Here is a 26,007-nt window from a genome sequence, read left to right as displayed (position 1 = left end):
TTTACCTTTTTTTAGTTTTTTTAGTTTTTTTGGTTTTTTAGCTTTTTTACTTTTTTTATTAGTTTTTAGTTTTTTTTTTGTAGTTTTTGCCTTTTTTTAGTTTTTTCAGTTTTTTTTTAGTTTTTTATTGGTTTTTACCTTTATTTTAGCTTATTTTTCAGTTTTTTCCTTTTTTTTTAGTTTTTTTTAGTTTTTAGTTTTTTTAGTTTTTTACCTTTTTTTAGTTTTTTTAGTTTTTTTAGTTTTTTAGCTTTTTTATTTTTTTTATTAGTTTTTAGTTTTTTTTGTAGTTTTTGCCTTTTTTTAGTTTTTTTAGTTTTTTAGCTTTTTTATTAGTTTTTAGTTTTTTTTGTAGTTTTTGCCTTTTTTTAGTTTTTTTAAGTTTTTTAGCTTTTTTATTTTTTTTATTAGTTTTTAGTTTTTTTTTGTAGTTTTTGCCTTTTTTTAGTTTTTTCAGTTTTGACGTCACCTGATCCAGTTTTTTCAGGTGACGTCACCTGATCCATCCACAGACAGACAGACAACTTATTTTTATATATATAGATATATATATATATATATATATATATATATATATATATATATATATATATATATATATATATATATATATATATATATATATATATATATATATATATATATATGTGTATATATATATATATATATCTATCTCTATTCACAGGTGGGACACAAGGACACAACTACAATGGCGCGTAACGACTTACGCGCGCGGGGGGGCTTGGGGGGCGTGAAGCGCCCCACCAACTAGGTGTTGGGGTGGCGCGAAGCGCCACCCCAACAGCTAGTATATATATATATATCTATATATATAAAAATATGTTGTCTGTCTGTGTGTCTGTCTGTCAGGTGACATCATGTTTCTGTGTCGACTGACGTCATGAAGTTAGTTGTCGTCATTTTTGCTATGACAATGACGTCATTAAAGATATTTAAGACATATATGTTCACGTAGAAATCTATTAATGTTTAAGTTTAAAATGACTGATGAACTTACAATGGCAAAAGCCGATGAAGATGCTCAAAGAGTCTAAGCCAAAAAACTTGCTGCTGATAGAGAAAGTCAGAAAAGAAAGCGTGCCGAGGAATCAAAAGAACAGCAAGGAAACAGGCTTGAGGCTAAAGAACGCAAAACCGCGCAGTTAGATGAAGATCCACCTGGACAGCGAGAGTCAAAACATATCAAAACTGAAAATGATAGCGATGATGATTGGGTTTGGGATTTTGACTTGGATAAGGTCATCAATGCCTACCAGATTTTAGTTAAAAAAACAAAGGTTCGGCGATATGTATTTCTTATTTACATAACTTATTTACATATATATATATATATATATATATATATATATATATATATATATATATATATATAATTATATATATATATATATATATATATATATATTTATATATATATATATACTAGCTGTTGGTGGGGGCACCACCCCAACACCTAGTTGGCGGGGGCGCTTCACGCCCCCCCCCCCCCAAGCCCCCCCGCGCGCGTAAGTCATCACGCACCATATTAGTTACGCGCCATTGTAGTTGTGTCCCTATGTCCCACCTGTGAGTGGGTGTTCCTTTTTTTTTTAGTTTTGTTTTTCTCCTTTATTTTCTTTTTTTCCTGTTTTTCTTTTTTTTTTCTTGTTTAGTTTTTTTAGTTTTTTAGCTTTTTTAGTTTTTTTATTATTTTTTAATTTTTTTTTCTTTTTAGTTTTTTTGTAGTTTTTACCTTTTTTTTAGTGTTTTTAGTTTTGTTTTACTTATGTCCTGGTCGTCATTTATACTCCCTGTGTCCCGGTCGTCATTTGTGTCCTGGTGCTTTGTTGATGGTGATTGCTATTCGAACATTCCTTGTGTCCCGGTCGCTTTCTCTTTGAGTGTCCCGGTCGTCATTTATATTCCCTTTGTGCCGGTGTCCCGGTCGTCATTTGTGTCCCGATGTCCCGGTCTGTAATTTCGTCAGTCGAAAACATGACGTCAGTCGACACACAAACATGACGTCACTCGACAGACACACACAGACAACTTATATATATATATATATATATATATATATATATATATATATATATATATATATATATATATATATATATATATATATATATATATATATACTAGCTGTTGGGGAGGCGCTTCGCGCCCCCCCAAGCCCTCCCGCGCGTATAAATCGTTACGCGCCATATTAGTTACGCGCCATTGTAGTTGTGTCCCTGTGTCCCACCTGTGAATATAGATAGATTTATATATGTGTTTCAAACTACGTAAAACTTGCGAATATACAACATTCTTGGCTTTCCCATTGTCTGTGCATATACAAAGCCTTATGTACTAATAATGACATCATATGCAAACGCTCTTTTTACAAACAGACAAACATGCATACACACAACTCGTTTTTATATAGATAGATAGATAGATAGATACAATACAATTTAACTGCGTAAAACTTGCGAATATACAACATTCTTCGCTGTCAAATTGTCGCTGCATATAAATAGATTGTCAGGTTTACCGACCCTCGAACATGCAACGTACAATTGTCCATGGGATAAACAATCAGTATTAAGATCTATACCACATTTTTCTAATGATTGACCTTGAGCTTTGTTAATGGTATTACAAATGCTAATCGAATTGGGAATTGTACGGTAAATTGGGAATACTACGGTAAGTGTCATGTATAATACCGTTTACAGTTCTCAAATACTCAAAGGATGTCGGACCGGGTACATTCACCAAAAGCAGGCGTAGAAAGAAGCATTCATGTTGATTGGGGTGAACGGTGTAGAGTCTTCGTATCGTGGTATCTTTGAAGATGGTAGGTTGGCCGTCGACTGACTTACCCTGTTTTCGACGTTCAAATACTTTGTTTATAGTATTCCACGTGTAATACGAAGGCACTTCAGTATACAGCAGTTTTTTTGCAAAATAATCACTTTTGCAAAGCGAAAAGAAAGCGGTTAACTTTGTATCCCCCTCCCCTGGAGTCTGTTACCATGAACTATCTGATGACTGCCACATTTACATAGAACCTAAAATGCTGAAAAGAGATAAAACCATCATATATTTGTTTATTATCACATAAAATAAAGCAATGAAAATCATTTGAAAGTGTTTTGTTTTCGGTGTTCCGAAACCAAAATAGGAATTAGCGATTTAAAAACGAAAAACAGCTAGAAAAATTAGAAGAGTGTGGAAGTTTCACGAACAGAGGTCAAACAATTAAAATTGTCATTCGAATTTTTTTTATATGGTTTCTAGTCAACTAAAAACCATGTAAAATGACTAAAAAATTCTTTCTAGTCGACAGCATATTATATTTTAGCACTTCCACAATGTTATTTTTTATGGCCATTTTCTTCTCAAGCACGGCTAGCTGATAGGGTTTTCATTTTTCAAATAAATCTTTTCTTCTTTTGGCAACTCAGTTTCCACATCGCGCTCCTTGATTTTCTTATTGTCATTTATTCTCAGGAGCTCGTTGAGTCAAAATGTGAGTGTTTAATTTTATTCTCTTTTTAGTTTTGACGTAAGTTTTTACTTTAACTGAAATCAATAGATGAAGTCCAAACTCGAAATATTGGGTTAGGCCTAATTCAGGATTTGCATGAATGAAATAAGGCTTGGTGACTGCTATTTCTTATTGAAATTATTGTATCTGGAATGAATTTTGTGGTAAAATTTTAGATGAACTAGGCCTTGCCTCCTAGATTTTTGGTAAGTGGTTGATATGGAAAAATGCAACTTTCAGGGATTTATAGTCTTAAAGTAGCCTAAGTTTTGTAGGCTACTGGGTGGATGTATTGGAGTAGGCTTACATGTCCTGATCTGTAACTTCTTGCAAAAATATTTGTTATATTAATGTGAAATTTTGCAAAATAGATCTTGCTATCATAATTACAATTAAAAATTTCTACAACATGGAAATTCGAAGAGGGTTAACATAGCCTAGTAGTTTGGTAATATTTTCCTGATCATTCTGTTGGTCCTAAATTCACTAGCCTACTTGGTTTTATATTATCCAACTTGACTGCATATGAAGATACAAAAATCGGATTTTTTATGTTATTCTTGCTATTGATGTACAAATGAATTGAACATATTCAATACCTTTATTTACATTCTTTACAAATATAATAATAGCTTCCATTGCAAAATCAAATTCAAGCACTTTCTGAGATCTAAGCCAAATGTTTCTGATCAAGATATTTTCTAGTATTTGGATATAAAAAGGCCTAAAACATTGGTCTTAAACCTGTTGTTTAACTATAAATCATATTTTTATGTTATATAATCCACATGTGTACTGATCCCACGATTAAGTTGGATAAATAAATTTTACAGTGGTATGCTCCTTTCTTCTTGACACATTTTCAATAAAATACAAAAAAAAGAAAGCCATCAATAGAAGATGTACATAAATATCCAACAAGGTTCCAATCCAAAGCAGTATTTAAATTTACAAATGTATTAAATTTATCGAATTGTATTATATAGTATTAAATTTATAAATGGATTTAACATAAAACAGTAATTTTGAAATCAAAATTTTTTGAGCCTTTTTCATACCCCAAGACTAAATATTTTGGTCATTTAAGAGCTAAAAAGGGTTCAAATTTGAAATTGATGGAAGCAATGGTAAATGTATCATAGTCCATCTAGTTGACTAACCAATAAAGTGAAAATACCACTCAATGCCTCTTTTGCTATTTATGGCACTTGGTATCTAGCAAGTGACATAGCAATTGCAAATTCTGTTGGTCTGTCTGTCCTGTTTTTGCTACTTTAGGCACTCTCAGGTAAGCTAGGACAATGGAATTTGTCAGGTGTATCAGGAACCAGACCAGATTAAATTAGAAATATTCATTTCCTCAATTTGACCATCTGCAGATGGTTAAATCATAAAAATTAGAAAAAGGAGGTATTTTTAACTTACAAATGGGTGATCAGATCTTAATGAAATTTGATGTTGGAATGTATATTGTGTCTCAGAGCTCTTATTTTAAATCCCAACCAGATCAGGGGACATAAGAAGGAGTTGGGGTAGGTAAACCTAAAATCTTGGAAAACACTTAGTTACAATTATCATTAACCATCTTGTTTGTTAGTGAAACATTTATAATTTAGTGATACTAAGAAAACAGAATAGTTGAAGATTTATAATAGTGATTTGGCAGAAGGAAATACCACTAATGGGAATGTTGTTTTATCAAAATTTTACAACAGTAAAGTTTACCCGTCATGTAGGCAAATTTCAGGGCCCTCTAGAGGGGGAAGGAGTGGATGGGGGTGCTTTAAAATACCTTCCCAGGACATACTTCAGCTTTTAGTTTCATTTTCCTAACCTAAACCCTTTCAGAGATAGCAAGAAGTCAATTAACTAGAATTTCACCAATGATAGGCCTATGTTCACTTTATTGGTAAGCCATTTATATACTGTTATTTTTTTTAACCATTTTGCGAAGTAGCTAATTTTGGTGATTAAAACTTACAGGAATGTTTGTGGAGCCTAAACAGTAACTCAGAAAATCTTAGACAGTTGTTTATTTTGCCTCATAGCTTGGCTAATTCTATAATAGCTTGGCTGATAGCCTAGGTAGTTTAGGGTGTACAAGAAATAAAAAGAAATGTATTGGTAATAAAATTTGAAGGAACCAATCAATGTTTCAGGAAAATTCCAGTTCAGCTGGGCTACTTTTTGCCATCTTGGAAAGGTGACAGGTTAGGAATGTGCAACTTTCAGTATTGAATCCTAGGTCAAAAAGGCCTGGCCAAAGGTTAGACATAGTGAATAATTGTTTTTTTTAATATAGATTTGGTAACTTAAATACACAAGAACCAAAATTAAAGTATGGTAAGCTTGTTTTGGTGTTACTTGGTTGTTCTACATTTTTTTTTTTCATAGGCATATATTTTGGGGGTGATACCTAACACAGGGATACCATAGGGAATTCATGGTAGGCATGGTACTTACCTGGGTAGGGAATTTAATGTGCTGAAACCCTATAGGCAAGTGTGTATTCTCCTGATGAGCCCTTGTGTTGGGTTGCTGCCTCTGAATTATTTGTCTTTTTTTTAATATTTGGTAAATGACAACTTATACTTACTTACAACACAACTGCCTGTCCATGGACTATTCTTTATGGTTGATTGTGTATAGCTATGCTGTTTGACCTATGTAATTGTATGGATGAGTAGGGTTAAGGCCAGTGTTTCCACTTTCTCATTTTTTAAATCCTTAATAAAGAGCTGAAAAATCCCTAGAAATCCCCATCTTCAGTTCCAAAATCCTTAAAAGTCCCATTTTCTAATTACTCCCTGACCCCCTCTCCCTATCTCAGTTTACCCTTACCATTGAAAGGTAACATATTTTGGCTTCTTAGATTGAAGTCTAGCTATCACTACCATAATAGAATGTCTTGTCATGCCGTTTAAAGTGCTTTTTAATCATCAGCTAAATACAAATAGCTTCAAATATACTTCAAATAATATTAAGCAAATAGAAAAGAAAATGTAATATTGTAATGTAGATTACAGTACAAGATGTTTAATACTGTTCAATCGTAACTGGTAAAACGTAATCAGACCTTATCTTCCCCTGATGTGTCTTCAACATTTTTTGTATGGTGGCTGAAGCTTTCACCGTTATCATGTGGTGAAGTAACTGATCATCTTATTCCACACTTTCTTGAGCCCTTTTCATTCTATATTTTGTTTTTAGAATCCCCCCCCAAAGTTAATGTTTTCAATTTATTCTGACGGTCAGTTTTTACTACTTTTACAGCACTGAAAAACCTCTCGACATTGACATTTAAAAATGGAACAGTGGAAATAAATAATACTGCCGGTCTCAGGTTAGGATACAAATTCTGTTTCGGCAGCTTTTTTTTCACCACTACCAAACACCAGCAGGTCACGGTATCCATTGTTTTGACGTTTTCAATATCGATGAGGCTCTGCCTCCTCCACTCCTGCTCGGTTTTGGTTCTGTCCCATGGGATCTGTCCATGCTTCCTAACAAAAGGTAGCAGAGAGGCAGGTTGAAGTGATTGGGCTGACACTGGGTCAACCATTTCAGTATATTTGTAACTGTCGTCTTCGAAATTGAACCTTTTCTGTATCTGGCCTACTGTTTTGATATGGAACGCCTGTGCAGCTTTGAGAACTACTTCGATTGAATCAGGGGGGACGGCCGTATCTGACCTTGACGTACAGAGGGAATCTTGTCCGTTCGGACCCAAGTAAACGCTTTCAAGGGGAAGTTAAAACTTCCATTTGTTCACATCGATTTCTAAAGCACTAGTTGATTCCACATAGTCCTTCTGTAGGAAGTTCAATGCTGAGACCAATGTTTTAAGCTTTGTTTATACCCCAAAACTAGAAATATTTTGGTTTCAAGAGCTCAAATTGTGCTTAAATTTGAATTTGCAACAGAAGTGATTGTTATATTTGTAAAGAACATAAAAAAAAGACATCAAGTGGTATGTTCACTTTATTTGTAAGTCAAAAAAAGGAATAACAAAAAATTTACCAATTATAGTATGAAGGTTCATGATTTTCCCCTAGGTACGTATGCTTGCCAAAAACAAAATCCATTTATTCCTACATTTGCCATTGTTTTTAACGGCTGTCAAATGGCTGTCAGTTTGTTTGTCTGTTAAAAACTAGGGTAATGAAACCGTAAGAGAGGTGTTCGAATAGTTATAGCCTATCTCTATTATTCACGTCAGTACTTATAAAGCTGGCTACAAGTTCGAGTTCAAGTTTTTTTGATTTTACACAAAAATCTGAAACATAATACAAGTACTGTGGAGAAAAAGAATCATACATGCAATGCTTGTCAAAAAAACTTACTACAATAAGAAACAACTACGTACCCTATCAAACTATCAAAATATATTATAACTTTATTTATCTGATCTGTAAAAAAATGACATGCTATCTCCCAATTAATCTTATGAAAAAACAACCCAAAAATGACAAACCATATGACTTCATTAATCGAGAACAGTCCAAGCTGAAATTATTGTTTGAAGCCCACATCAGTATGGAACTGTTTCAAACAGTTCTTTGTTGCAAGTTTGTTACTTAGGACTCCTGTACATCTCAAAATCTGTTTGGTGTTAAAATTTTTTAAGCAACTGAAGAAGTTCTTCTCCGTGATTCCCCATTCAATTCGCAAGGAAACAGATCCTAAATCGAAATATCCTGCTTCTCTGATCAAGAAGATGACGATGATGAACAAATTAAAGGAAAACCCCCAAAATATCCCTAAAAGTCCGTGGGAGAGGAAAAATCCCCAAATCCCTAAAAAAAAACTCTCGCCCCTAAGACTTAAAAAATCCCCATTTTAGGGGGGAAATCCCCATAGTGGAAACACTGGTTAAGGCCTCATTCAAGTACTGGTCTATATTAATTACTAATGTAGGAAAACAGTCTTCCTTTTCTCCCTGTCTTTTTTTGTGTCTGTGCTGTTGCATTGGTGATTTATTTTTTCATTATAATATTAACAGGCAAATATCTAATGTTAATCACATTAAATTATTTTTGTCCCTGTTTCATACTAGACTAAAAGACTAAATACTTGTTATTTCATTGGAAGCTACATCATTCCCCTTTATGTTGTGTCTGCTTCTCAACAGCTGAAACAATTCTGCATGTATTATTTGATTCCCAGGCTCTGAGTGAGGAGACTTTACCTAAATCATTTCTGTTTTTGGTTAAGATTCCAAATACTTAAACAGTTACCCTGAATCCTAACCTGCCTTGGCATATGGTTTGTAAGATATTTAAGGCTGCTATTGATATCCTCAAGAAGAAACAAATTGTTTAGTAATTATTAAAGCATGATAAAGTCAGCTGAAAAGGAGATGATTCACCTATAGGATTTGAGTGCACAGAAGAAAGCAAGAGTTTGTAGGAAGAGGTGTATTAGTACCAGCTGGCCTAGTGGCCTTAAACTGCTGGAAACAGGCAGCTCAGGTACCTGCGCTTCCTGCAATCAATAATGGTGTATATAAAGTGTGCACTCATTGTTTGCTAACTGGAGGATAATAATGCTTCTTATGGCTAGTTTTTATGGCACTTGGTGTTAACCAAGTGACATACAGCATTAGCAAATTTTGTCATTCTGTCTGTTGGTCTGTCCTGGTTTTGCTACTTTAGGCACTTCCAGGTAAGCTAGGACAATGAAATTTGACAGGCATATAAGGGACAAGACCAGATTAAATTAGAAATAGTCATTTTCCCAATTTAACCATCTGGGGGGGGGGCGGAGTGGGGGCTGGTTAATTCACAATAAATACAAAAAATGAAGTATTTTTAACTTACCAACAGGTGATGGGATCTTAAGGAAATTTGATATTTGGAAGGATATCATGTCTCAGAGCTCTTACTTTAAAACCCCACCAGATCTGGTGACATTGGGGGGAGTTGGAGGGGGGAACCTAAAATCTTGGAAAATACTTAGAGTGGAGAGATCAGGATGAAACTTGATGGGAAAAATAAGCAGAAGTCCTAGATACATTATTGACATAACCAGAATAGATCTACTCTGTTTTTTAATTCTAAAAAATTTGAAAAAATGATGTATTTCCAACAAAAGAAAGAGATTGGGTCTTAATGAAATTTGAAGTCTGGAAGGATATTGTGTCTTGGAGCTCTTATTTTAAATTCTGACTGGATCAGGTGACATTGGGGGGAATTGGAGGAGGTATTGGGATGAAACTTGGTGAGAAAAATAAGCACAAGTCTTAGGTACATGATTGACATAACTGAAAGGGATCCACTCTTTGGGGGAGTTGTGGGGAGGAGGATGGGTTAATTCTGAAAAATTAGAAAAATGAGGTAATTTTAACTTATGAAGGAGTAATTGGATCTTAATGAAATTAGATGTTTGGAAGGATACCATGTCTAACTGCCTTTTACTGCCTCTTCTAATTCCTGTACGTTTTAAGGTTCGACTTTGGGACACAGCCTCTTTAACTCTTTAAGAAAACGAAGTTTTTTTTCATATTATAACTGTAAGATACGACTACTTGACTGCCTAAACTAGTCCCAGATAAAAGTAGGAGTGGGCACATAAAGGAGTAAGGTAACTTTCTGAAAATTATATTGAAATTAAGTATACTGTGCAATGATGCAGAGTGTGTACTAATTTAAACATTTGACATTCCAGATTTTCCATGCAAATCGGTTACCTCAAGTGACCGTTAATGAGGCTACATTACGTCATGTGACCATTGATGGGGCTAATGTATATTCGTAAGTAGACTATTATTTCTATACGTATTTATGTATATGATGTGTTAAAGGTAAGTATTCTTTTTGAAAAAAGACACTGTTTTCCTTCTTCGGTAATTAGGACAAATAAGCACTTGAGCAAGGGCTTGGAACCCACAATTTATTTTATGTTATGCATATTAAGGTATTTAATTCCTCTTGCACATGACTAATAAATTCCGCTAGGAAGTGCTGATCAAACTTTTTAAAATTTCACCCCATTTTCCTTATTGGTCAAAATTAAAATGTAAGGTGGGTCTAAATCAACAAATGAAATCATTCTTAGCTAAAGACATAACAAGAAAACTTTATATTTTTACCGACGGGAAAACAACCCGACGGGTGAATCTGATCAGAATTTATGATAAAAAGAATCTACAAAAACTTAAGTTACTTTTTTTCATTGTTGTCAGTGGTCTTAAAATAGATAACCACAAGAGATTTTTTTTCTCTTAAACTTACAATTTCCTCTCAGAAATTTATATGTTCCAATACCCCCCCCCCCCCTTCCAGTACTCATAGGTAGATTTTTCTAGCCTACTAAATGGCCAATGGATCTACTACTACTAGGTTAAAAAAAACAATCACTTAGAAAAAAAAATACGAGATCTTACTAATCCCATTTAAATCAATAGGCTTCGATTTCAGTTACAAAATTGTATTCCCCGCGGCGTCAACAGAAATAGGTATAGCTTGGTGCTTAGATAGACTCTTCGGAGTGACATTTGATTACAACTTAGTTAATGATTAAAAGAATGTGTAAAATTATCATTTCAGATGCGTAAAAATAGAAGTAAAAAGGACAACCTACTTAGACTCAATAATCAAACTAACCAAATTATTGCTAGCATCTTATCTAAATTTTACTAAATTTATAACATTTATCAATCAACTTTACCGCGAGAAAAATTTAAACCTTTATAGCACAACCGTAGAATTACCACACGTAATTTTTTTTTCAAATGAATACACAAACATAAATTGGGAAGTGATTAATATCATTCTTATGTAACCGGGTTAAACAGAGTTCGGAGAATTAACTAGAGTTAGAGTAGCGTGCAGACATGAAACTCTGCTGGTTATAATTATATATGTATACTAAAATAAATAAATAAGAAGAATTCCCAGAAATAACCTGTACCTAATACTCGAGATACAATTAACACAACATCAGGGTTAAAAAAAGAGCATATGTTTTATTTCTATAAGAATTATTGTTCTCTGGTTTTTATTTACCTCTAAACGAATTTCATAGAAATTTATATCTTGTGATAAGTACAATGTAAATGGTCACAAATTAAATACAAAAAGTTTTTTTTCAGCTGAAAGTAAGGAACATCATTAAAACTTAAAAATAATAGAAAATATTACGTATATCAGGGGGGTTGCTACCTCCTTCATAATTTGCTTTTCAAGCCAAAGTAAGACTCTATGTCCCAATTCCGATCGACTTCTAACTCCCTAACTCCCCCAAGGAGAGCGGATCCAGTCCGGTTACGTCAATCATGTATGTACGACATTTGCTAATTCTATCCATCAAGTTTCATTCCGATCTCTCCACTCTAAGCGTTTTCCAATATTTCCAGTCCCCCCCAACTCCTCCCAATGACACTGGATCCGGTCGTGATTCAAAATAAGATGTCTGAGGTACGAGGTCCTTCTAAATATCAAATTTCATTAAGATCCTATCACTCATTCCTCAGTTAAAAATACCTCATTTTTTCTAACTTTTCCAAATTAACCCCCCCCCCCCAACTCCCCAAAGAGAGCGGATCCATTCCGGTTATGTCAATCACGCATCTAGGACTTGTGCTTATTTTTCCAACCAAGTTACATCCCAATCCCTACGTTCTAAGTGTTTGATACATAGCAGATATCAAAATGTATTTCTTACCAACCGCTCAAATTTTCAGCTAGTTTTTTTCTACCATTTTGGGAATGTACAATTTATCCCCTTTTTCATCAGTTGTACACAGTTGCTGACTAATTTGAACCTTTACTTGTGGGGGTTCTGATTCATTTGCTAAAATAAATTTTTCCCTACACTATGTTCCAGTGCATTCAAAGTGAATACGAAGAGTGAGGCCAACCCTTGTCGTTCTTTGAATTTTTGGTCGTCCAGGATATCCTTTTTCGCAGCTAAAAAAAAAATATAAGAAGACTAAACCTCTAGTACCGCTAAACCGCTCAAACTTTTTTTTTTCTGTGGAGGGGGTAATCTATGCAGGGTAATAGATCCTCAGAGGCGTCAAAATTAGACGCCATTGAATGTAAGATGAAACTCTCCAAATTACAGACTACAGAAAAATTAGTTAAATACAGGAAATATAACACTAAGATAGCAAGCGTGCAAGAATGGACACCCTGAGCTGCTGAGTTTAGTAGGAGAAGCAAAGAGAGGGGGGCTGTAACTGGAGACGTTTAAAGATCGGAGGGAGATGACAAAAAGGTGAAGCATCGTGACTTGTGTTGTGTCAGATATATCTTTTTCTAAGTGTGCTAGTCTGTGTATGCATAATAAAACTACAAATGTGAGAATTTGAAAAACAAATTTTGGAACAATGCAAAACGTATAGGTTATAGCCCCCCCCCCCTGACACACACACACAAAATAAGGAGAAAACACTGAAAAATTCTCATGTGGGGGTATTTGGTAAGAGATACTGACCAAAGCGAGTCGAGTTTAGAGAGATAATAAAAAGGCTTCAAAGCCCCAGTTTGCCAACTAAGAATCTTTTTTTCGTAAGTGGTAGAATATATATGTTACCAAAAACAACAAATTTCCAATATTTTTTTTGTCCCTTAGAGAAGGCTAACTGTCTTGGAACTTGGAAATAACTTACTAGTGGTCATTTATCTCGAGGAGATTGGTAGCAAAATGAAAAACGTTGACTATGTATTTTTCATTAAGTAGTTCTTTAAATCCTTCATCTTCACTAAGTTTTCCTGGCCCTTCAATGACCTTTAAACCATGAAAAGATGCTTCTTGTTGCACGGCTATAATCTGATACAGTTTTGCTGACCATCATTGTCTAGTTGACCATATAGTCTTCCCTCTACTGAAATGTCAGTTTTGGGAATATTTTCCCTTTTAGCATATCTGTAAAACAAAATAAAAATTGCCTGAAAGAACTATCAAATTGATCTAAATTGATTTCAAAAATAATTTAGTAGGCCTGTCATTGGTACGCTCAGAAGTTTTTCGAACTGATCACGCACATGACCAATTGAGTAAGTATATCAGAAAATGCTTTCGTGTGAATAACATCGTTCTATGTACGACTTTTCCAACTGTTGAAGAAGTATCCTTATTGTATGGTACCTTAATTTGGAACCAAGTCCCTGACATAAAAAGATTTTCTTGTGCAAAATGTCCGAATGTACAAAATAAAGTTATTATAATTTGGTATTGTTGCTAATTTAGTATCTAACTGTCCAACTAAGAGACTCAAATAAGTCGGCTTATAGGGCTTGTACCCATCCCCTGCCGTCTTGGTGAAATCTTAAATCGAATACATATAATCCTTCACGGAGCAGAATTTCTGGCATGATTTGCAAACGAATTTTCTCATATGAAAGTTATGTTACAGATAATATACCAGGTGTAATTGTACGCAGGAAATTTTCAGGGGAAAATTTATTTGGAATTTACTTTAATAGGGGTTTTAATAGGGAAGGGGGCTCAAAGGAAGTCCCTCCCCTCTTAGAGAGAGGTTTCCAAAAAGAGGTTGCACATTTCCTAACATTATTTGGAAAAATGACAAGAAATTAATTTTTTATGGCACTTGGTATTAACCAAGTGACATATAGCAATCGCCAATTCTGTCTGTCTGTCGGTCCCGGTTTTGCTACTTTAGGCACTTCCAGGTAAGCTAGGACGATGAAATTTGGCAAGCGTATCAGGGACCGGACCAGGTTAAATTAGAAATATTCGTTTTCCCGATTTGACCATCTGGGGGGGGGAGTGGGGGGCCGGTTAATCCGCAAAAAATAGAAAAAATGAAGTATTTTTAACTTATGAGTGGGTGATTGGATCTTAATGAAATGTGATGTTTGAAATGATATTGTGTCTCAGAGCTCTTATTTTAAATCCCGACCAGATCTGATTACATTGGGGGAGTTGGAGGGGGAAACCTAAAGTTCTGGTTTTGCTACTTTAGGCACTTCCAGGTAAGCTAGGACGATGAAATTTGGCAAGCGTATCAGGGACCGGACCAGATAAAATCAGAAATAGTCGTTTTCCCTATTTGACAATCTGGGGGGGGGGAGTGGGGGGCCGGTTAATTCGGACATAATAGAAAAAATGAAATTCGGACATAATAGAAAAAATGAAGTATTTTTAACTTATGAGCGGGTGATTGAATCTTAGTGAAATTTGAGGTTTGGAATGATATTGTATCTCAGAGCTCTTATTTTAAATCCCGACCGGATCTAATGACATTGGGGGGAGTTGGAGGGGGAAACCTAAAATCTTGGAAAACACTTAGAGTGGAGGGATCGGGATGAAACTTGATGGGAAAAATAAGCGCAAGTCCCAGATACATGATAGACATAATAGGAACTGATTTGCTCTCTTTGGGGTAGTTGGGGGGGGGGAGTAATTCTTAAAATTAGAAAAAATGAGGTATTTTCAATTTACGAACGGGTGATCGGATCTCAATGAAATTTGATGTTTAGAAGGATATCGTGTCTTAGAGCTGTTATTTTAAATCCCAACCGGATCTGGTGACGGGGGTGGGGAGTTGGGAGGGGGAAACCTAAAACTTGGAAAACACTTAGAGTGGAGGGACCGGGATGAAACTTGGTGGGAAAAATAAGCACAAGTCCTAGATACATAATTGACATAACTGGAATGGATCTTCTCTGTTTTGGGGAGTTGGGGGGGTGGCTAGGTTTAATTCTGAAAATATAGAAAAAATGAGGTATTTGTAACTTACGAAGGAGTGATCGGATCTCAATGAAATTTGGAAGGATATCGTGTCTCAGAGCTCTTATTTTAAATCCCGACTTGATCTCGTGACATTGGGGGGAATTGAGGGGAGGGGGTTAAAATCTTGGAAAACGCTTAGAGTGGAGGGATCGGGATGAAACTTGGTGGGAAAATAAGCACAAGTCCTAGATACGTGATTGACATAACCGCAACGGATCCGTTCTCTTTGGGGGAGTTGGCAGGGTTAATTCTGCATAAATTAGAAAAATGAGGTATATTTAACTTACGAAGGAGTGATCGGATCTTAATGAAATTTGAAGTTTGGAAGTATATCATGTCTCAGAGCTCTCATTTTTAATCTTGACTGGATCCGGTGACATTGGGAGGAATTGAGGGGGGACCTAAAATTTTGAAAACGCTTAGAGTGGAGGAATCGGGATGAAACTTTGTGGGAAAAATAAGCACAAGTCCTAGATACGTGATTGACATAACCGGGACGGATCCGCTCTCTTTGGGGGAGTGGGGGCGAGGGTTCATTCTGAAAGATTAGAAAAATGAGGTATTTTTAACTTACGCGTTAAGAAGGAAACATGTTTGAGAAGGAAGCATGATAAGAATACAATATGCATAACAATTGTAGCAAACAGATTTTGCATGGAACTCGAGTTTGTTGGAACTGGCGAGTTTGGTGCTTCTGGACGTGCTAGGACGATGAAAATAGGTAGGCGTGTCAGGGAGCTGCACAAATTGACTTGATAGTCTTTTTCCGAGATTCGACCATCTGGGGGGGCTAAAGGGAGAGGAAAAATTAGAAAAAATGAGGTATTTTACGAGTGGGTGATCGGATCTTAATAAATTTTGATATTTAGAAGGATACCGTGACTCAGAGCTCTTATTTTAAATCCTGATCGGCATTAAACCTCTGATTTTCCTTTTAAATCAATCTATTGATTCTTAGAATTTTTTTTAGAGCTCATAGCATATGAGCTCTTGGCTATTAGCTCTTCTTGCCTCGTCACAAGTGCCATATGAGCTCTTAGCTCTTGTTTTAAATTAGTTTTTTAAACTGAAAATATTGAGCAATATTAAAATTTAAGATGAACAAAAATTAGTCCTTAATGTAATCCTTATATTAGGCTTGCTCCTCAAGCAGTTTAAATTTTTGTCCCAATTCTTGAAAACGTATCCTAAAACATAGGGGATGTTTATACTAACAAGACGCTTTTTTTTAACTAAAAATCATTAGCATGAACAGCAAGGAATTATTCTTATCGTTTTATGTCCTTCTCTTTCAGTAAAAATACTTTCAGTGGGGATTCCTAAATCCCTTTTTATTTAATTCCTAATTGGATTGACGTTCAACAAGATAGACTAAATAATACGATTACTACGTTCATAACTGTAAAAAAATATAGAAGGAAATCAACTTACCTTCGGAACTGTCCCAGCTTTCTGCTTTTATTCAGTGCTGCTGCTTTCTTGTTACCCATTATGTTTTAAAAGCTCTTAACAATAGTGGACACGGCCGAAAAAGAAACACAAAAGCTATTCTGCGTACACACAGTCGTATTTGTTCTCTCCCCAAAATCACCCACTGCATTGAATCTCCTGACGATAAACCGGAATTCAGCACCTGTCAGAATTATTTCAGACAGGAATTAAGCACCTCTCTGAGATAATTTGAATATTCTTGTCTTTCTGGTTTTTTTTTAGAACTTGAAACTGCTTTTTTAAAGACAAATTTAAGCAATATTGTAATTCTGACCTCGTAAGTACATAGATCAGAAAGGGCTGAATGCAACGGTGTATATATTTTTTTTTATTTTGATCGAAGATAAAGAAATGCAAGATTTTTAAAGAGACCCTAATTTTTCAAAGCACTTACAGCGTTTTTGCATAGTTATAAGAAATGATGAAAAAAAAAGAAAATGAGATGACATATTCAAGAACATAGTCTTCGCTATCGAGTGGTATCTCTATAGTACAAAGAAATACAAGCTTCCAGAAATTTTACATGGCAAATCGAAAGAGGAATGATAAACCTTAATTGTTTCGTTTTCTTTGCTGCATTTTCACTAGGAAACGCGAATATGGCCACCTTTAAACTTTTTAATTAATTAAAATGTCACATTACTCTAACTAAATATATGGCCAATCTTACCGTTATTTTTAATCAGGTAAGAAATTTATTCAGTCTTTTCTTGTATCAGTTTACAAATTGTGCCAAGTGATTCTTCCTACAGATTTAGTAAAAGATATTGCTAACAGATCGCTTTAAGCGCCTTTTGTAGCTGACATCCAGCTATATTTCGCTCAACTAAATGTTGGGCTTTCATTGTGAAAATATTTAGCTTTCAACTATTTTCAGCAATTTCCACAACGATTATGCAGGAAAGTTAAAAAATGATGAAAAAAAATAAATGAAGTTTATGCTGCCAGAATTAAATATTATGATCCAGTAACATGGGTAGAGGTAAAGAGTGTCAGTAAATAGTGGACGTTACAGTAGTGACCCTCTTACCCATTTCATAAAAATTAAAATCTGCTGATTTTGTTTTTGTCTTCAAAAGCTACATATATCTTGGACTCATGAGTTCACGTTCCTTCTGATTCATCCAGGGGGGGGTATTTTAAGTACCCTTCTGCTCAATTTGTCTGCTCTTTATATATGCTTGGGAGCGTGGGTTTAAATTTTTCTCTCCTGAAAAGATAGGCCAGATATTAATCCTGTTTTAAGCTCTGTTATGTTGCTATTCGTTTTACATCTTATGATAGGACTCTGGATGAATATCAGATCCATTGATGGCGCTGAGGGTGTCGAATCTGCATTTCAGTTGTTGCTAGGTATTTTTTACAGGGACAGAGAGCTAGCCTGTTGACCAGCCTTGCAGCAGCTGGAATCGAGTCCCGGGTCGTCTATTGCCAAGCAAAGCATAAATCCACTGTACTGTCACAGGGCTAACTTTTTATCAACATAGACATAAAACTTGCGTCATCGAATAGCGTCATTCTGGCCTACTCATGGGATAGGCCAGATCGCACATCCAAACAAACTTTTCAACAATTTTAAGTTTTTTGCGTATGTCGATGAAAAAATTCACGAACGGTCGGATAAGTTATTATTTTAAAGACATCTTGTCTGGTATTTCCCTTAGAAAATGTTAAAAAAATGGAATAACTATGTAAGATTGAAAGTTTTTAAGCCGAACTGGCCAGACATGACAATAAACAACAGAGAGAGTTAAAACTCCACAAAAAAAAACCTCAAACGAGACTGCGGCCAGTAGAGAGGAAATACTCAAATAACGCGGATATTTAATAAGCACAAGTCCTAAATACTTAATTGACCTAACCCGGCTGAATCTGCTCTCTTTGGGAGAGTTTGGAGGGAGGGGGTGTTGTTAATTCGGAAAAATTAGAAAAATAGAGGTATTTTTAACTCAAGAACCGGTGGCCGGATCTTAATGAAATTTGAAATGTAGAAGGAACTCATGTCTTAGAGCTCTTATTTTAAATCCATACCAGGTCTGGTTGGGAAGTTGGAGGGGGAACCTTAAATCTTGGAAAACGCTTAAGAGTCGAGAGATCGGGATGAAACTTTTCTGACACACTGAAAGTGATGGTGTGATTTTCGTTAATATTGTATAATTTTTAGGGGGCATTTCCCCCTATTTTCTGAAACGAGGCAAATTTTCTCAGGCTCTTAACTTTTGATGGGTAAAACTAAACTTGATGAAGCTTATATATTTCAAATCAGCATTAAAATGCAATTCATTTTATGTAACTATTGGTAACAAAATTCCATTTTTTAGAGTTTTGGTTACTATTGATCAGGGTTGCTCCCTACTACAGTTCGTTTTCACAAACTGTTTGATATATATATATATATATATATATATATATATATATATATAATTTTTCTTCAGGGTTGATTGTATTGATTCAATTGTCATATAAGGTCAGAAAGGAGCTCTTTCAAATGGAAAACAAAGGTTCTAGTGCCCTTTTTAAGTAACCAAAAAGATTAGAGGGTGCCTAGTCCCCTCCCAAGCCCATTTTCTCCCTAAGGATATCCAAGAGTAAGGTAGAGGAGAGGACGAGCCTTCATATAAAAGTAAAGAGATTGAAAGATCTTATTCTAATTCTGGGGTATATATGATAAATTCTGTGGCGTTTTACAAACGAAAAGAAAATAAGTATTTTTAATAAAAAAAAATTGGAATAAAAAATTTTTTAACACCAGAAACACATTAAAAGTGCTCTGAGACGTTTTATGGATAAGCTTATCTTATGTAAAAAGCCATTTTAAAGGTAAACTTATTAGTCGTTAATTAGGCTCCATTGAAAATGGCATCATTACAAGACTTCATTTCTGCTTGTCTTAATAAATAATAAACCAAAGAGATTTTGACATTTTTCCAAATGTAGCCTAAAATGCAATTATTGATTTTTATTTTTATTTTTACCCTGGACAATTACCTTTAACATCCACATGCGTAAAATTGAGCAGGCAATGATAAAGCAAGACATAAGAACCATTTCCTATAGAAATTCCTCCAAATTCCCCTGGTGTAAGATTTTCCCCGAAAAATTTCCCCCTGAAAACTTCCTTCCCCATGAAGAATTTTCCTTGTTCGGGGGGGGGGGGGGGTTAAGTTTAATATTAGAGCATAATTCCCAATAACAAATACTATACCTAAACAATAGGCACTTTTGTAACTTAAAGACTTCCCTAGGGGCTATTTTTGGGGGGGGGTGTTAATAAATCCAAAAGCATTTTTATTTGGCCTTTCGACTATGCCGAGCAAAACGGCTCAGTTTAAATTTTGATCGGACGATTTTTAGAATTAAGGGGCATGGGAGTAGGCCTGGTTACCCTCTAATTTTTTTTTTTTGGTGACTTAAATCGGGTACAAGCTTTTAATTTCCGTCAAAATTTAGCTTTTTTACGAAATTATAGGGCCACTGGGTCAATATGATCACCCCCTGGGAAAAACAAACAAATGAACACACATCCTTGATCTTTCTTCTGGCAAAAAATACCAAATTCCACGTTTTTTCAAATAGGCGCTTGAAAACCTTTACAGTAGGATTCTATAATACACTGAATCTGATGGTGTGATTTTCATAAAGGTTTTATGACTTTTAGAGGGTTTTCCTCCTTTTTTCAAAAACCAGGCAAATTTTCTCAGACTTGTAACCTTTCATGGCTAAGAATAAACTTAATAAAATTATATATTTGAAATCAGCATAAAACTTCGATTCTTTTGATATATCTATTGGTATCAAAGTTCCGTTTTTATGGCACTTGGTATTAACCAAGTGAAATATAGCAATCGCAAATTCTGTCTGTCTGTCGGTCCCGGTTTTGCTACTTTAGGCACTTCCAGGTAAGCTAGGACGATGAAATTTGGCAAGCGTATCAGGGACCGGACCAGATTAAATTAGAAATATTCGTTTTCCCGATTTGACCATCTGGGGGGGGGGGAGTGGGGGGCCGGTTAATCCGCAAAAAATAGAAAAAATGAAGTATTTTTAACTTATGAGTGGGTGATTGGATCTTAATGAAATGTGATGTTTGAAATGATATTGTGTCTCAGAAATCTTTTTTAAATCCCGACCGGATCTGATGACATTGGGGGGAGCTGGAGGGGGGAAACCCCTCCACTCTCTTTACTACTACTACTACTATGAAGAACTCACCGCAGCACCAAGCCACTGGAGTCCAACAGCTACGCACGCTCCTCTATTCCAGTTTATTCAGAGCCTCCCTCTTTACACCCTCCCAGGAAGTTTCTATTCCCTTTAAATGACATCCTCCCACCTCAACTGCGGACAACCTGCTTTCTGTTTAGCCCTAGACAGTTGGCTGAAAAGGACAATTTTTGGTAATCTGTCATCCTTTATCCGCAGATTGTGCCCTAGCTTTATCTACCTTTTTCTCATTACAGCCCTACAAAGTGGTATTTACCTACGATATTTGCACCACCTACTGTTTGAAATACGGTCTGTCAGAGGGTTTCATTAGTTTATTTATAATGATTTATTTACGTTTTAAGCATGACTTTTTTTTCACTACTTCTGCTCCCCTATGGTTTAAATTAGTTCTGTACTTAATTTAAAAAAACTTCTTTTGTTGAAACATCTTCTGTTTGTTAAGTTAAATTAGTTAAGTAAAAAAATTAATTTCTGTAAGTTTTGTTGTTATTTTTTTATTGATGAATAAAAGCAAAAAGATTTTGCTCTTCATATTCTGGACAAAATTTTGCTAGGGATTCTAAAAATAGCTATATTATAGAACTACAAATGGTTGGGTACGGGTACTAACTAGTATTTTTAAAAATGAACAATTTTGGGAATTTTTGAGGGGTGAAGCTGTTCCGTCGTATCTACTGTTACAACCTTTGATATAGACGAATAATGATCAAACACTTCGTTGTAGGAATTTGTGTGTGTGTGTGTGTTATATTTTGCTTTAATAGCTTGTTTGTTTACATTTATGCATTTTGAGCTAGTATATTAGCTAATACAGCTCCAATTTGTTGAAAAAAAAAGGAGATGAAGAATCCCTGACAAGATTTGTTTCCAGTTGCGATTCCCTTGGTTCTGAAACTTTTATTGAGGTGTCTTCACGGCCTGAAATTTTAATGAGATCAATAAAAGAGATCACACTAAGAATATAACACACACCTTCAAACTAAGAATCAATACAACCATTTTTTTTTTCAAACATTCTTTGTCGCTGATGAGCTCCCTTCGGTCAACAAATCAAAATTTAGTATCTATTTGTCCTTTCCGTCCAATATTCCCTCACAGTTTCAGCTAGGTCGCTTAAGGCGTTAATCTATACCATTAACCGTATATGAACTATTGAAGACGTCTTATTCTGATATCCTGGATGGAGATAGTGTCATTTGATCTAGCTCAACATCACCTTCAGTATTTACAAAAGTTTCAAATATCTTAGCCGTTCCTGCCGTATTGCAGATGAACCATTTTGACACCCTGGATGCATACAGTTCACCGATTTAGTTCAATATTAAATAAAAGAACAAGTTTTTTGAAATGAAAGTAAGGAGCGACATTAAAACTTAAAACGAACAGAAATTACTCCGTATATGAAAGGGGCTTTTCCTCCTCGACACCCCGCTCCTTACGCTAAAGTTTTTTATTGTTTTAAAAAGTAGAGTTGTGTCAAAGAATCAAAAGGAGGAAAAAATACAAAATTCCACATTTTTGTAGATAGGAGCTTGAAACTTCTACAGTAGGGTTCTCTGATACGCTGAATCTGATGGTGTCATTTTCGTTAAGATCCTATTACTTTTAGGAGGCGTTTCCCCCTTTTTTCCTAAATAAGGCAAATTTTCTCAGGCTCGTAACTTTTGACGGGTAAGACTAAACTTGATGAAATTTATATATTTAAAATAAGCATTAAAATGCGATTCTTTTGATGTAGCTATTGATATCAAAATTCAATTTTTTAGGGTTTTGGTTACTATTGAGCTGGATCGCTCCTTACTACAGTTCGTTACCACGAACTGTTTGATCCCATTCGGCATTCCCTCAAGACAGAGTGTTTTTTGATTTAGTTTAACATTTCTCTCAACTTTCGGTGAAAGTTCCCACTTAATATTTTTAAATGTTGCCGAGTTATTGCATATATGCCACATTGACATTCATAATGCATTTAATGTCTCCTGAATTAGTTCAATATACCTCTCGACATTCACTCGAAATTTTTACTTAATACTGTTAGTTGTTCTTGAAATGTTATAAATGCGCCCTTTTTTTACTTTTATGTTCACAGTTGCTTTTGACTTTGTTGTACAATGTTTATTCCCTGAAGGTTTCTACTGTGGTCCATGGAACTTCCTGAGATACTGTCAATATGTCTTTTTGGCAACTTTGATGCCATTGTGCGTTTTGATTTTGATCAGTAGCATCTGTACCATTATCTAAAAGTCGCCTTAATACGCTAGGAAGTTGCTGAGATATTTTTGATATGCCCTTTTTTCAACCTGAATGCAGGTAGTATCTTATCGTTGAATTCAATTTGCTCTCTGATCATTCCTTGAAAGTTAAACTTGATATCAAAAGCTGTTCGTGACATATTGCGGATACTGTCTTTTGACAATTTCTTCGGGATTTATCTCAACATGCACCGAAGGTTTCAGCTTTATACTTTAAGCGATTCTTGTTATATTATAGGTTCATCATTTTGACGAAATGGATGCACATAGTGTCTTTCGATTTAGTTTAGAATCCTCCCCCAGCATCCTCTGAAAGCTTCTACTAAATACTCTTGAAAGTTTTTGCCCAGAAAATTTCTTTTCCGCCAAAAACTAATCCATGCTACCCCGCCCCTCCTTAAGTAGTGCTCATTTTCACGTTTAGCATTTATCTTGTATTGACTAATTCAGTATTAAGGAACATATTTGTATCTGTGCTTTTCCTTTATCACAAAATTTTCCAGGAAAGTCTAAAAGGATTTATTAATAGCAAGCATAATTACATGTGAAGAAAAAAGGTTTTCTTCACATGGGCTTGAGGTTTTCGCTTTTGTAATGTATTTAGCCAGTCTTCAAAATTTATCCTTTTATATATTTTTTAGTTCGGAAATATTTATTGTCTATTGTCTGCAAATGATTGACTTTTCTTTTCTTTTCTAGATAATGAAGCAGCTGGGCAGTAAATTTCGGAACTCTGTATAAGCCTGTTTTCTGTTGCATTCGTCTTTTTGTGTATAGACGCTTATTTTTACATAAAAAGACAGTGCAGCAGAACTGGTTTCTTATAATTTTAAAGTTTAAATAAAAAAAAAAAACAAGGGTTCTAAACCTCAAGTTAAATAGAATCTCAGTAAAATTCGCGTTTATTTTTTTTGCTCCCCTTTTTATATTTTACTAAAAAAAATAGAACCCTCAAAAAAATTTAATCAATTTTGCTTCAATTTTTTGCTCATCCTTCACCTAACGAATTTACTGCTCATTGAAACTGCAATTATGTGGCCTCTGCTCCTGCCAAAGAACCTCTTCCTGACTCAACATACAACAACGTTTTTTTGCTCATCCTTCACCTAACGAATTTACTGCTCATTGAAACTGCAATTATGTGGCCTCTGCTCCTGCCTAAGAACCTCTTCCTGACTCAACATACAACAACGTTTTTTTATTTTATATTTTAATATAAATTTAATCAATAAAATATTGTTTCTTTGTATTCTTGCAAACTGCTTGTTGTTCTTAGAGCTAGGGATAGTTCATAGGGATGAAGTACAAGATAGAGAAAATTAAAATAAATACATAACTATGTTTATCAAAACAATTTATGAAGAGCACTTACTATACACGAAAAACTATTGTATACTTTCAACTTTAAGCATCCCCTTTTAAGAAGGGGATGCCATGAAGGAAAAGTGATATTGTGGTTAAGTTTCAAAAACAGTTTCGACAGATTTATTTTGGGCCCGCCATTTTGTATTTGCGGATTAATGCTAAACTTAAAAAATGTAGCTAGGACTTTTTTATATACAGAGTGAACCTGATAAAAGTAGGAAAGGGGATCTTGCTTGTCCAAAAACCCCAATGCCAGGGTTTACTGTATCTATATGCTTACTAATGGCGAAGTAATAATAATCATAAAATGACGAAAATAATTCATTCTTTCAAATATATTGACCATCGGGTAAAGTATAATTTCAATTGAAAATATATTGCGTATTCATAGAAGAGGCAATGCTACTGTTTTGGGGAGTTAAATGAGGGTTGCACAACTCATATTAATGGCCTTTTCCGTTTCTTTTTGTGCCGGATTTCTTCATTCAATTTAGTCTGGTTTAGTCGAGGCCGAAGGCCTCGACCGAGATCCGTTGATTTTTGAATTTAACAAAAGAGGGAATAGTTGTGGGAAAAGTGGTTTTTCTTTCGCGAAAATGCATTGTTTTCATGCATTGAATTTTTAAATCAAATAACAGTGTATACAGTACTTTTGCGTTGACGATAGCTTCTGGTCTAGGGATGAGCATCCTAACCCCAAAAAACCTTTGGGCGTTTTCATGAGTATCTAGGCTTGTATGAGAAGCCTAGAGGAAACTTAAGAACCTAATAAAATTATTGAAGAAGAATTTTTATCGTCCTTCAAAAGAACTATGCAGTAAGGTCGTGGAAATATGGCATATATTTTATGACATTTTACAAAATGTTGAAGATTAGCAAAAAAAATATATAAAACGCCTTTTAAACCGTCGATTGTTGAAAAGACGTTATACTTTTGATTGTGGGGGAGACCTGTACTTAACGCTTTCGTTCTCTAAAACTCATGAAAATTTGGTTATAATAGATTTTGAGTTGATTGTAAATCGAAAGTAACTCTAGAACAAAAGAGGTTATAGCATGAAGCGTTAATTATTTATAGCATATGTGCAACAGCATTTTTCATAAGCTTGCTCTTTGGGAAACGAGTTCTTTCTGCTGTTGTAATTGAAAATACCCTTTATAACAATTTTTTTGCCGATTCGAGATATAAGGCTCAACCTTTTTTCACAGATTGTTGGCAACAGAAGTATTTTTTTTTAGTAATGACTTTAGTGCAATCTGGCTGTCTAAACATAGGAATGGACTATCCCTTGTGAGGTGTTTCTTTACCTACCGTAACGGTGATACTAGTATATAGCTAGTAAGAATGATGGGTACTCAGAAGAATATCCATTGACACCCTGTTATATCTCTAGAAGCCGTATTATTAATCCTTTGGAGGAGTATAAACAGCTT

General features: G+C 34.9%; 1 long non-coding RNA gene across 1 annotated transcript; it reads left to right on the top strand.

The window, feature by feature from the left end:
- The first annotated feature begins 3,440 nt into the window (after nucleotides 1–3,440).
- Nucleotides 3,441–24,457, top strand: LOC136032895 (uncharacterized). Its single transcript, XR_010618803.1, has 3 exons — nucleotides 3,441–3,520; nucleotides 10,205–10,290; nucleotides 23,908–24,457. It is a non-coding gene; the product is annotated as an uncharacterized LOC136032895 (long non-coding RNA).
- The last annotated feature ends 1,550 nt before the right edge of the window (nucleotides 24,458–26,007 follow it).

Source organism: Artemia franciscana, chromosome 11 (genome assembly GCF_032884065.1).
Source record: "Artemia franciscana chromosome 11, ASM3288406v1, whole genome shotgun sequence".
NCBI classification, from domain to species: Eukaryota; Metazoa; Arthropoda; class Branchiopoda; order Anostraca; family Artemiidae; genus Artemia; species Artemia franciscana.
The sequence above is the reverse complement of the archived record's forward strand: the minus strand, read 5'-3'. Positions and strand labels throughout refer to the sequence as shown.